The sequence below is a fragment of the Ochlerotatus camptorhynchus genome, unplaced genomic scaffold (assembly GCF_037179485.1).
Source record: "Ochlerotatus camptorhynchus isolate MF236.1 unplaced genomic scaffold, CSIRO-AGI_Acam_v1.1 ptg000077l, whole genome shotgun sequence".
NCBI classification, from domain to species: Eukaryota; Metazoa; Arthropoda; class Insecta; order Diptera; family Culicidae; genus Ochlerotatus; species Ochlerotatus camptorhynchus.
The window spans coordinates 1,707,564-1,719,360 of NW_027040567.1; the positions used below are offsets into that span (position 1 = coordinate 1,707,564).

The window sequence follows — 11,797 nt, forward strand, 5'->3', positions numbered from 1 at the left end:
ATACAAAAAAGTCGAGAAGTTTGAATAAAACTGTGACTAGGGGGTCATTATGGGTTTGAACATCGAACTTATCAGTTGGTCTTTACTTTGATTACCAGTTTAAGAAATAAAAAAACCCTATTGTAAGACATAAAACTAACAAAATCGGTTACAAACTGGAAAATGGATACTTTTCAATTCGAAATTTGCCACAGTTTCGAGTATAAAACTATAGATGATTAAAAAAGAATTTTCATAGAAATATCATAAAATTTTCATGGAATTTATCGTAAGCTAAACGAAATGGGTCACAACTTTCAAATCACATTTTCCAATGAACATTATTGAACGTTTAATCAAAACTTTCCCCATCTTACAATGAAATGTTTATAATTATTAAAAGACATTGACCGCTTCAAGACAAAATTTTAACAATTTTTCACCAATTTCAACGAAAATGGACACAACTTGTTATAAATGTCAAATACATTTATCGTGTATTTATATAAAGACATTGACAATAACTCTTTATGAGATTGATGCAAAAAAATATCAAAATTTGCTCAAGGCCTGCATTGGAATGCCGAACTTTAACCAAACATTGGTCTGAATTGCAAAATAAATTGGTCGCAACTTTAAATGAAATTGTTCACAATGCTTAACGAAGTCGAAATTTATCACAACTTTCAACATACTTGAACGGAAATCTGGCGCAAGTTCGAAGGAAATTTTCACAACTTTTGAGCCAACTGATCATTTTATATTTTTTTGAAAACCGACCCGAACTTCTAATTGAATTAGCCCAACTGTTATCAAAAACAGCAAAGTTTACGCAATGTTTGTATATGGCACGGATATCCAAAGTGCTTTTGAGTAATTTTTAATATTTTAATAAATTTTTAATTGTTTTGTAGTTAAGTTTACATTTTTCAAACCGCCCCTTAACTGGCGAGACAATTTTTTTCTACGTAGCGATCAAATGTTTTATAAATTTCTGGTAAATCATTTTACACGTCTGAGCAGTTTTAGCCAATTTCTTTAATATTATATGTTTTCGTCTCACTTGCTTGGTGCACCAAAAAGAACTAGAATTTAGTGGATATGTGCCTAATACACCGTATTCAGTTGGAAAATATTTATTATTTTGCATCATGAAAAAATGAATATTGAAAATAAAATAATAAAAACGTTGAAAGTTAAACGCGTTGAACTGTAGTATGAAAAGACTGGCTCTATCATAATCTCGGTATATCTTAGACGGTTCATCAAATCGATCACAAGCCAAAAAAGTTGCACGTGGTCCAAACTAGATTCTAGTCTAAGACTATTTGTGCATAACAATCGGAGTCGGAGTCGGAACTATTTATTCGACCCCGACTCAAAGTCCTTATGCTCAAAAATGCGTCCGACTCCACAGCTCTACTTTTTAGACGGAAATCAGAAAGATTGTGGCCTGGTTCTTTCCGAACAACCCTGTTGTTACAACTGGTTTGAATTCAATTCCAACATCGAGGAAAATGTCCCTCATGTCGTTTTGTTCCATGATTTTGCCAGTTACAAAAAAAAAAAAAATGAAATAATTATTCAATATAATTTGATTCATTTTAACTAAGATCACTTAGGGGCTGTTCATAAACTACGTAGACAGTTTTTTGGGATTATTGACCCCCCCCCCTCCCCTTGCGTAGACAATTTTCCATACAAAAATTTTAAAATTTGTATGGGCCGTGGATAATTGTAAACCCCCCCCCCCCCTAAACTGTCTACGTAGTTTATGAACAGCCCCTTAAACGTCCTTCTCTTTTTCCTCCGGTTGGTCTTTCCACGTCATTTGTTTTCATAACGCTAACTATTTTCGTTAAAATCAGCACTACTTCCTAGAAATCCTCGTTGAAGTGAATCCCACCTTGCGAGTTATCAATGTTTTTAAACCACGCGTTCATATAGACAACTTTTATACACAAATATACGATCGACCGTCTGCGACTGACATCAAAGGTCAGTCAAGCGATAATGCACACTGTCTTCGAACGGTTTCAAGGCTTTTTGTTTGCGCCATTCCTATGTGGTCACGCGGATGACCACCGTAGTACTTCACTCCCAAGTCTCAGTTTTAATATAACTTTTCGATTCAATTTCACATTTACTTTCAGTTTTTAGCACTTGAGCATTCAACCGGACCCTTCTCAAATTTCAAAAAAACTTTATCTCCACCACAACCACACCGAGACTCACTTCACACCTCGTATGATCCCGGCTCAATATCGAACAAGTTCACACTTCGATCTTAATAAAAAAAAACCACAACTCACCGTTATTCCGTGTGTCTCTCTAACTTTACTCTTTTCGAACCTCTCCGATCGGTTTCCTCGTTCGGACTGAGACTGGACGAAGTCAATTTATAGCAATTAGCTTCTCTCGGAGTGTTGTTTTGGAAACAAACACTCACCAACCAAGTAAGTGGATGATCACAACGGCTCACTGCGAACGAACCGCTGGGAAGGAATAGTAATCATTGTAGGAAAAAAAACTACATAAAATGTTACGGCGACTACAGTGGCATCCGTGTGGGGATGATCTCATCTGGCTACAATTTGTATCATTCATTGATAATCTGATTATGAAGGTTCCACTGTCGGTCGCCGTAAGATGAATGAGTGATTGATAACTTGATCGTGTTCTAGAGCAGCAGCAGCTTCAATAGAGTCGTCTACTTCGGAATCGGGTTGTTTCTAATATAGAACTCTTTGCGAAGCGGGACTCTATTAGACTGATTAGCAACATAGGTTGCTGATTGATAATAATGTCAAACTTTTCCTTATACAAGTCATCCGGGCCTTTGGACGTAATTGGATCGAAATGCATAATTTATGACAAACGTCATTGGCGGTAGTAGCTTTAAATGGCAGAAATTTAAAATCCCATTGATGATGATGTTATTGTGCCTTGCTGGAATTACACATTTTTGTATACATAGGTACTTGTTGTTCTTTGTGGATGCCGTTCGTTTAGCGTGATAAGAATTGCTTCTTGGAACTGTTGTCGAAGTAGGTTCATCGTAGTTTACCGGTTCCAACTGCAAGAGTTTGCTATTCATTTGATGGATTAGGTTATTGATAAGATGGCTGCTTTTAATTTCTTACAAGAATTAAACAGGTTCAAAGATTGTTGCAACCGAGCAGCATTTAAAAAAATGATGATGATGGTCCTACCGCTTTTAGCCCTACTAAGGTTTGTGCTGGACGATTTATCTTTAATATAATTTAATATGACATTTTAACCAGGTTAGCAAACAAAATCGAACTGGTTACAGTTACAGATATAAATTCCCTCTGCTTCACAGCGATATAAATGTGAAATAGCTTAGGCTTCCAACTCTTAGTTTGCCTTTTTGTCCACCTAAAATATTCATAAGTATTACAAGCGATCAAGAGTTAATGAACAATCAACAAAGCATCCTATTACACTAGCAACCCCGCAATCTGATGCTATCATAATTTTCAGCAATGTCATACTCACGAACCCCCCCACATTCAGCCAGAAAACTTACTACTGACTCAAGGTATCTTCCAAATAAGCTTCAAATCGCATTTTTTATGAAATGATAAATCCAGTTCTCTATATCCGTAATACGCTCGCGAAGCTCAAACCTTTGTAGACTATTTTTTTTTTTTAATCTAAATCAAATATCATCGCCATCGCGGCAAAAAAAAGTTTTTGTAGTGTTACAATAATAATTATTGAAAAAGTCGTTATGACAGCTATCCCTACAAAATAATTCTTCAGAGATAACTTCGTCAAGATACATAATTTGTCAATTCATAAAAAAAAAAATCACTGGATAACTGTTCAAAAGACAATTTTAACGTGTGAAATGCAATGTCTCTTAGATTCTGCTAATGTTGTTGCACGTTTAATGTGTCTAGGCATCGACTTTAAAATACAATCAATTTTGTAAATCAATGTCAAGAAATGTGGTGTTCTTATTTTATCTGCGTTTCTAGTATTATATCCATGAAAGTCACTTCCTCTTTCAATTCGATCACACAAATACGAGGCAGCAAACCGTTGACTACTTTAAAAATGAACACCATAGCAAAATATACAATTCTCTGCTTCACTGAAAACCGTTTCAAAGCGTCTAGAATCAATGTTGAGGAAGTGAATCTTTTACATCTCAAAATCAAGGTTTATGGAACGTTTCAGTTATAACGGCAATATGCATGTTATTAATTCTCAAAAAATGAAATAGATCGTCTTCGTAATCATCAAGAGATCGAGCTTTAAAATTCAAAATATTTAATGATTTATAATCCATTACTGAATTTCAAACTCATGACGACATTGTTAGCACATTTAACTCCAGTTTGAATAGCATCAAACATTGAGCTTGTTTTCAGCATATCAGCTATCATGTCGATTAATGATTTCTGTAAAAATTCCATTTTACGAGCAGTAATGCTTTCTATGTCAAAATCATCAAAATTTCCGTTAGATTTTTGATTTCGATTTCTACCAGCATAGGTCAGTGACATCCCGTAACCTCATTTTTTATCTGTGCACCAACTTTCTAAACCAGATTTAATGCCATATTCATACTCGAATCGGTTGTAAAATACACTTAATTTTCTAGTTTCCTCGATATCTATCCATTGGAATAATATTTTATTATTGTTTATGTTTTGAGCGTTGGTGCACAGGTAGATTGAGATTAATGAAACGCCACTGACATAGGTAGCTCCATTTACTTGCTGAACATTGTTAGCAGCAGGTATAGATGAAGAATCGGACCAGAATGGGTCAAATACAAGTGGCAATCCAACACCCGCTAAAATTGCTCGGCAGAACTGGGCTACTCGTAAACCTCCAGTCAAGAATAGTTCGGTTCAAAACCGTATTGATGCGTTTCGATCAGAACACTCAGAACCTCCTAGAGGTAAAGAGGGTAAGATCAACCCATCCTACAGCGATGTTGCGAAGTATGTGAAGCTAGGTGTGCTCCCAAAAGGATACCCGAATATGGAGCTTACAACAGCTCAATTAATTGCTACGCAAAAAGAAATTTTAGCTAAAGTAGCAGGACAACGAAAAGCACCATTGAAACCAAAATTTAGTCATAGTCTGTAAAAATAAAGAAATGGCAGACTGGCTAAAAAGCATTATTTCTACAGTAACTCCCTGGTCAGGGGCAGAGCTGTTAGCAGTGGATGAAAAGGAAATCCCGTGTCCTGAAATACTCATTGGTTTCTTCCCTTGGAGTTCAGAGGACAAAAATGAAGAAATTCTGACTCTCCTAGAAAGTCAAAACGATGGGTTGGCTGTTGATGCATGGATGATACAGCAGCGCAACGTAAAAAAACCAACATGTAGAACTAGTTTTCACTGTCGACGGAGGATCCTTGAACTCCATCAAAAACAGTAAATTCATCCTTGATTTCAAGTTTGGAAATGTCAACATAAGAAAAAAGTTCCAGAAGAGAAATCTACAGGACCAGGGCAAAGGGATGATGGTGAATTTTAAAAAGACCCACGTAGGCACTGGCGATGACAAGATGATCGTAGATCAAATTGATGAAATCCCAGGACCAAGTGGTGTCGAGAGCAAAAAACAAACCGTAATGCTCCTGGCTACACTACAAATACAGTCGGTGACAAAAGAAAAGAAAAGATTACACCACAAAAACAAGGATCGAAGCCAGGATACAAAATTACTAGGATCCAAGCAGAAAAGAATCCAAATAAGGGGAACCGCAAAACCAATGTTGGGGAAGAACTAAATCCCCATGCGAGTGGCGAACAACAACAACTTCAACAACAATAAAATCAAATTTGTTCAAGTGAACCTTCACCATGCAAAGGGAGCAACTGCTGTACTTTGATAAAGGTTCACAGAGAAAACTGGATATTGCCCTTATCCAGGAGCCATGGACAAATAAAAGTAGGATATTAGGAGTTCCTACAAAATCTTGTAAATTAATTTACGATGAAGGGCAATTAGCTCCAAGAGCTGCAATTTTAGTAAATGGAAGAGTAAATTTAGTTCCTATTACAGAATTTATAAAAAGAGACATTGTTGCGGTCCTGATGGAGGTTCCAACAGCTCACGGGAAAACGGAAATATATATTGCTTCAGCATACTTTCCAGGAGACTTGGGAGATGTACCTCCAGCAGAAGTAGGGGCGTTTGTTTCATACTGCAAGAAACAAAATAAGGCATTTATAATTGGCTGTGATGCAAATGCTCATCACACAATATGGGCTAGCACGGACATCAATGCCAGAGGTGAGTACCTTTAAGATTATATTTCTAACACTGGATATAGATATATGTAACAGAGGAGATGCTCCAACATTTATAAATGCAATTAGACAAGAAGGTCTTGATTTGACTTTGTGTAGTCTAATAATCTCAGACAAAATCAAAAATTGGCATGTGTCAGACGAAATATCTTTGTCTGATCACAAGCAAATATTATTTGAATATGAGGCTGGTCAACAGCTCACACAAACTTTTAGAGATCCTAGGAAAACAGACAGGGAGTTATACAATTCAGAGCTAGTGGCAGGAAGAGACACGATAGCAATTAACTTAAACACTTGTGAAGAACTTGAGAATAGTTCTAAACAACTTTAAAATTTGATCCAACATGCCTTTTATGAGAGTTGCATCGAAAAGGAACGCTCTACAAACAGGAATGTACCTTGGTGGAACAACAGGCTACAGAAAATTCGTTAAAAGCCCGGAAGCTTTTCAATAGGGCTAAACGAACACAACAGTGGGAACAATATAAGGAATCCCAAACCGCCTATAATAAGGAAATACGGAGATCAACGAGGATACACTGGAGGTATACATGTGAGAACATTGAAAATACTCAAGCAACTGCTAGGTTGCAGAAAATACTCGCTAAAGATCATTCCAATGGTCTGGGCATTTTGAAAAAAGAGGATGGCTCTTTTACTACTTCTACGAATGAAACGTTAGAGTTGATGATGAGAACGCATTTTCCATGTTCTATTATTAATTCAAACGAAGACCAAAACGTGACTCAATTGGTATCGATGAAACTAGGACGGATATTCATGAAATATTGATTGAAACGACTGAGTTAGACAGAACAAGAGCTGATGCTTGCACTTTGGCCAACAAAATATTTACTGAAAGAAAAGTTGAATGGGCGATTGACTCCTTTGAACCTTTCAAGTCACCAGGTAGGGATGGAATTTTTCCTGTACTACTACAGAAGGGAAAAGCGGTTTTAATGCCTATTCTAACAAAGATATTTCGAGCAAGCTTAATATTAAGCTACATACCGGCAGTGTGGTGACAAGTGCGGGTTATTTTTATCCCCAAGGCTAATAAAAAGGATAAAACTTCACCAAAATCCTTCAGGCCAATAAGCTTATTGTCTTTTTTGCTAAAAATAATGGAAAAAATAATAGATGAACACATAAAGTCATCATATTTAGTTACAAATCCTCTGAGCAAATATCAATGTGCGTACCAGGAAGGTAAGTCATCAGTAACAGCACTCCATACGGTTATTACAAAACTAGAAAGATCTTTTGAAGCAAAAGAAATTTCACTTGCTGCATTCGTTGACATTGAAGGTGCATTCGATAATTCATCTCACGATTCAATGACTACGGCTATGATGAAACGTGGTTTCGATCAAAGCATTGTAAATTGGATCAATGAAATGTTATCAAAAAGAGAAATATCAGCAAACCTTGGAAGCTCACTCATCAGTGTAAGAGCAACCAAAGGATGCCCGCAAGGAGGCGTGTTATCACCTCTATTGTGGTCTTTAATAGTTGATGATCTTCTTAAAAATTTAATAGCCCAAGGCTTCGAAATAATTGGCTTCGCAGATGATTTAGTAATAATTGTACGTGGCAAATATGATAATACACGCTAACAGAATGCAAATTGCTTTAAATTTTGTCTCATCGTGGTGTGATAGGGAAGGACTAAACATAAATCCTTCTAAAACTACTATCGTGCCATTTACCAGAAGGAAGAAATTTTCATTAGACAACATAAGATTGAAAGGCACACTTTTGGAACTTTCTACTGCTGTCAAATATCTCAGAGTAATCCTTGATAGTAAAATTAATTGGAATATGCATCTAGAGCTTACAAAGCTACTAATGTTCTATGGATATGCAAAAGAACATTCGGTAAACAGTGGGGACTGAAACCGAAAATGATCCATTGGATTTACTCGGCAATTGTGAAACCCAGGATTACTTATGGTGCATTGGTCTGGTGGCCAAAAACAAAAGAGAGTGTCGCTCAGAGAAAGTTAGAAAAACTCCAAAGGTTAGCAACTCTCTCAATAACAGGTGCAATGAGAAGTACACCATCGAAAGCATTGGATGCTTTGCTTTATATGCTACCATTGCATCAATTTGTACAATTAGAAGCCGAAAAGTGTGCTCTAAGGATTACAAGGTCAGTGGAACTCTTTGAAGGAGACCTTAGAGGACATGTTACGATTCTAAAAACTGTTAGTATCAACTCTCTAGTAAGGAACAACGAAGACTGGTTGGAGAAAAGATAGAATTTCAATCGACTTTTTCAAGTAGTTGACCCTGGGCGTAATTCATGGCAATTTGGTGGCCCGGTTCTTCGTCCAGGATCGATTGTTTTTTATCAGATGGTTCAAGATTGAACAATCAAGTGGGAGCAGGAGTAACTGGCCCAGGGATAGAAATATCGGTTCCTATGGGCAGATGGCCAACTGTGTTCCAAGCTGAAATCCAAGCAATTTTAGAGTGTTCCGTTATATGTTTGCGTAGAAACTATAAGAGTTCAAATATATGCGTCATGTCCGACAGTCAAGCTGCTCTAAATGCTTTAAAGTCGGCGACATGTACGTCAAAACTTGTCTGGGAGTGTGTTCAATCACTTCAAAAATTGTCTTGTCATAATCAAGTCAACTTATATTGGGTTTCTGATCATTGCGGGATTGAGGGAAATGAAAGAGCTGATGCACTAGCAAGACTCGGATCTTCTCATAAGTTCATCGGGCCAGAGACGTTTTATGGCTTATCGGCTGCATCTCTTAGAATGGAGCTAAAAGCGTGGGTATCTTCAAAAATGGAGGAAAACTGAAAGAACACTTACATTGCATTTCTAACAAAGATCTTAGTATATATGCAGGTCTTATAACAGGTCATTGTACGAGCCGTTATCACTTGAAGCTTATTGGAAAACTTCAAGATGATGTATGTCGCTTCTGTGGCATAGAAAAGGAAGACTCGGAACATTTGCTATGCCACTGTCCGGCAATTTTCAATAAAAGGCGTAAGTTCTTCGACAAGGGGCTGATAGAACCATTTGACATTTGGAGAACAACTCCCAGTACGGCAGTGCACTTTATTCGAAGTATAATGCCGTGCTGGGATAATGCTATTAGTCAAACGATGGCGATCACTCCTAATAAAAGTGATACGGCATCTTGATATAGCTAAAGAAAAAAAATGGGGAATATATCACAATAGATCAGAAAAATGATCGCAGTGATGAAAATACCCGACAAGGAAAAAAAAATAGATGAAGAATTTAAGCAGGGAAGCTGTATTACCGACGGGTACGAATGTAGAATTTGTTCCTCGCTGACCTTTGTTAACAGCAGAAGTATTAGTACCTGAACGAGAACGTAGAGTGTTTCCTGTCGCTTAGAACGTGATTGTAGGATCGCTTTTAACATCAAAATTTCAGGACAGGCGTTCTTTATGTGGAAGGAGTCACCAGAATTCATGCATTTAGCTGACATGTAGAAATGTTTCGTTCCATGACCCAATCCCTGGCACTTACGGCACTGGGTGAGGTTTTGGAAATTTCCTCCAGTCTTCCTGAAGTGTTCCCTTTTCAATTGGACATGGAGCATAAGGCTAGTTTTTCTGAGGCCTGAAGGTTGTTTAGTTCACTAGACTCGAAGTGAACTAAATAAAAATCAGAGTACGATGCGGACTCAGAAACCTATTAGACACTTGTAATCCAATCGTTGAAAACTATAGTGGTAGTACCCAAACCATGGGGTTTCTTTTTTTTAGCCAGTTTTGATTTTATCCTAATGTTACCTCAATCTTATATTACAGACAAACAGACACAACACATTAAACATTTCTCATTGTAAACCCTACCGCCATCTGTCGTATACACTGTGATGGGCAATACACTCAACAGATGGCTGTAGTGTGTAAACGTCAAACGCAAGGGAATTGATTATGTGCGCCGCAAGCCGACTAAAAAACATTTAAATTTACGCGATTCAAATGAACATTTTGAGAGTGTTGTGTCTGTTTGTCTGTGATCATATCTTCACTATCGCAACTTCGGGTAATCCGCGACAGTAATTGTTTTTTTTTTTCTCAGGCACTTTTGATCTAACTGCAATTACTTTCTCATACTCGAAATGTGCCACGACCAAATTAACACAACGCCGCTCTATACGCTCTATGAAAAAAGTGCAGGGATGTCAATCGAATCGAATTGACCATGAGCCAAAAAAGTTGCCGTGGTCCAACTTAGGTTCTAGTTTCAAATATATTTTTTCGTAACAGTCGAAGTCGTTACTATTTCTTAGACTTCGACTCGGACTCCGATTCCATGACTCCGACTCTATGAATCCGACTCTACGAATCCGACTCTACGAATCTGACTCTACGAATCCGACTCTACGAATCCGACTCTACGAATCCGACTCTACGAATCCGACTCTACGAATCCGACTCTACGAATCCGACTCTACGAATCCGACTCTACGAATCCGACTCTACGAATCCGACTCTACGAATCCGACTCTACGAATCCGACTCTACGAATCCGACTCTACGAATCCGACTCTACGAATCCGACTCTACGAATCCGACTCTACGAAACCGATTCTACGAATCCGACTCTACGGATCCGACTCTACGAATCCGACTCTACGAATCCGACTCTACGAATCCGACTCTACGAATCCGACTCTACGAATCCGACTCTACGAATCCGACTCTACGAATCCGACTCTACGAATCCGACTCTACGAATCCGACTCTACGAATCCGACTCTACGAATCCGACTCTACGAATCCGACTCTACGAATCCGACTCTACGAATCCGACTCTACGAATCCGACTCTACGAATCCAACTCTACGAATCCGACTCTACGAATCAGACTCTACGAATCCGACTCTACGAATCCGACTCTACGAATCCGACTCTACGAATCCGACTCTACGAATCCGACTCTACGAATCCGACTCTACGAATCCGACTCTACGAATCCGACTCTACGAATCCGACTCTACGAATCCGACTCTACGAATCCGACTCTACGAATCCGACTCTACGAATCCGACTCTACGAATCCGACTCTACGAATCCGACTCTACGAATCCGACTCTATGAATCCGACTCTACGAATCCGACTCTACGAATCCGACTCTACGAATCTGACTCTACGAATTCGACTCTACGAATTCGACTCTACGAATTCGACTCTACGAATCCGACTCTACGAATCCGACTCTACGAATCCGACTCTACGAATCCGACTCTACGAATCCGACTCTACGAATCCGACTCTACGAATCCGACTCTACGAATACGACTCTACGAATCCGACTCTACGAATCCGACTCTACGAATCTGACTCTACGAATCCGACTCTACGAATCCGACTCTACGAATCCGACTCTACGAATCCGACTCTACGAATCCGACTCTACGAATCCGACTCTACGAATCCGACTCTACGAATTCGACTCTACGAATCCGACTCTACGAATCCGACTCTACGAATCCGACTCTACGAACTTAA

General features: G+C 38.4%; 1 protein-coding gene across 1 annotated transcript in view; it reads right to left on the reverse strand.

Annotated features, from left to right (window-relative positions):
* Positions 1 to 2,391, reverse strand: part of Gel (Gelsolin) — a 43,503-nt gene extending 41,112 nt beyond the window's left edge. Inside the window, exon 1 of the mRNA XM_065217464.1 lies at positions 2,292 to 2,391. The gene's annotated coding sequence lies outside the window, so the exon portion shown is untranslated. The remainder of the gene's footprint in view (positions 1 to 2,291) is intronic.
* Positions 2,392 to 11,797: the final 9,406 nt, after the last annotated feature.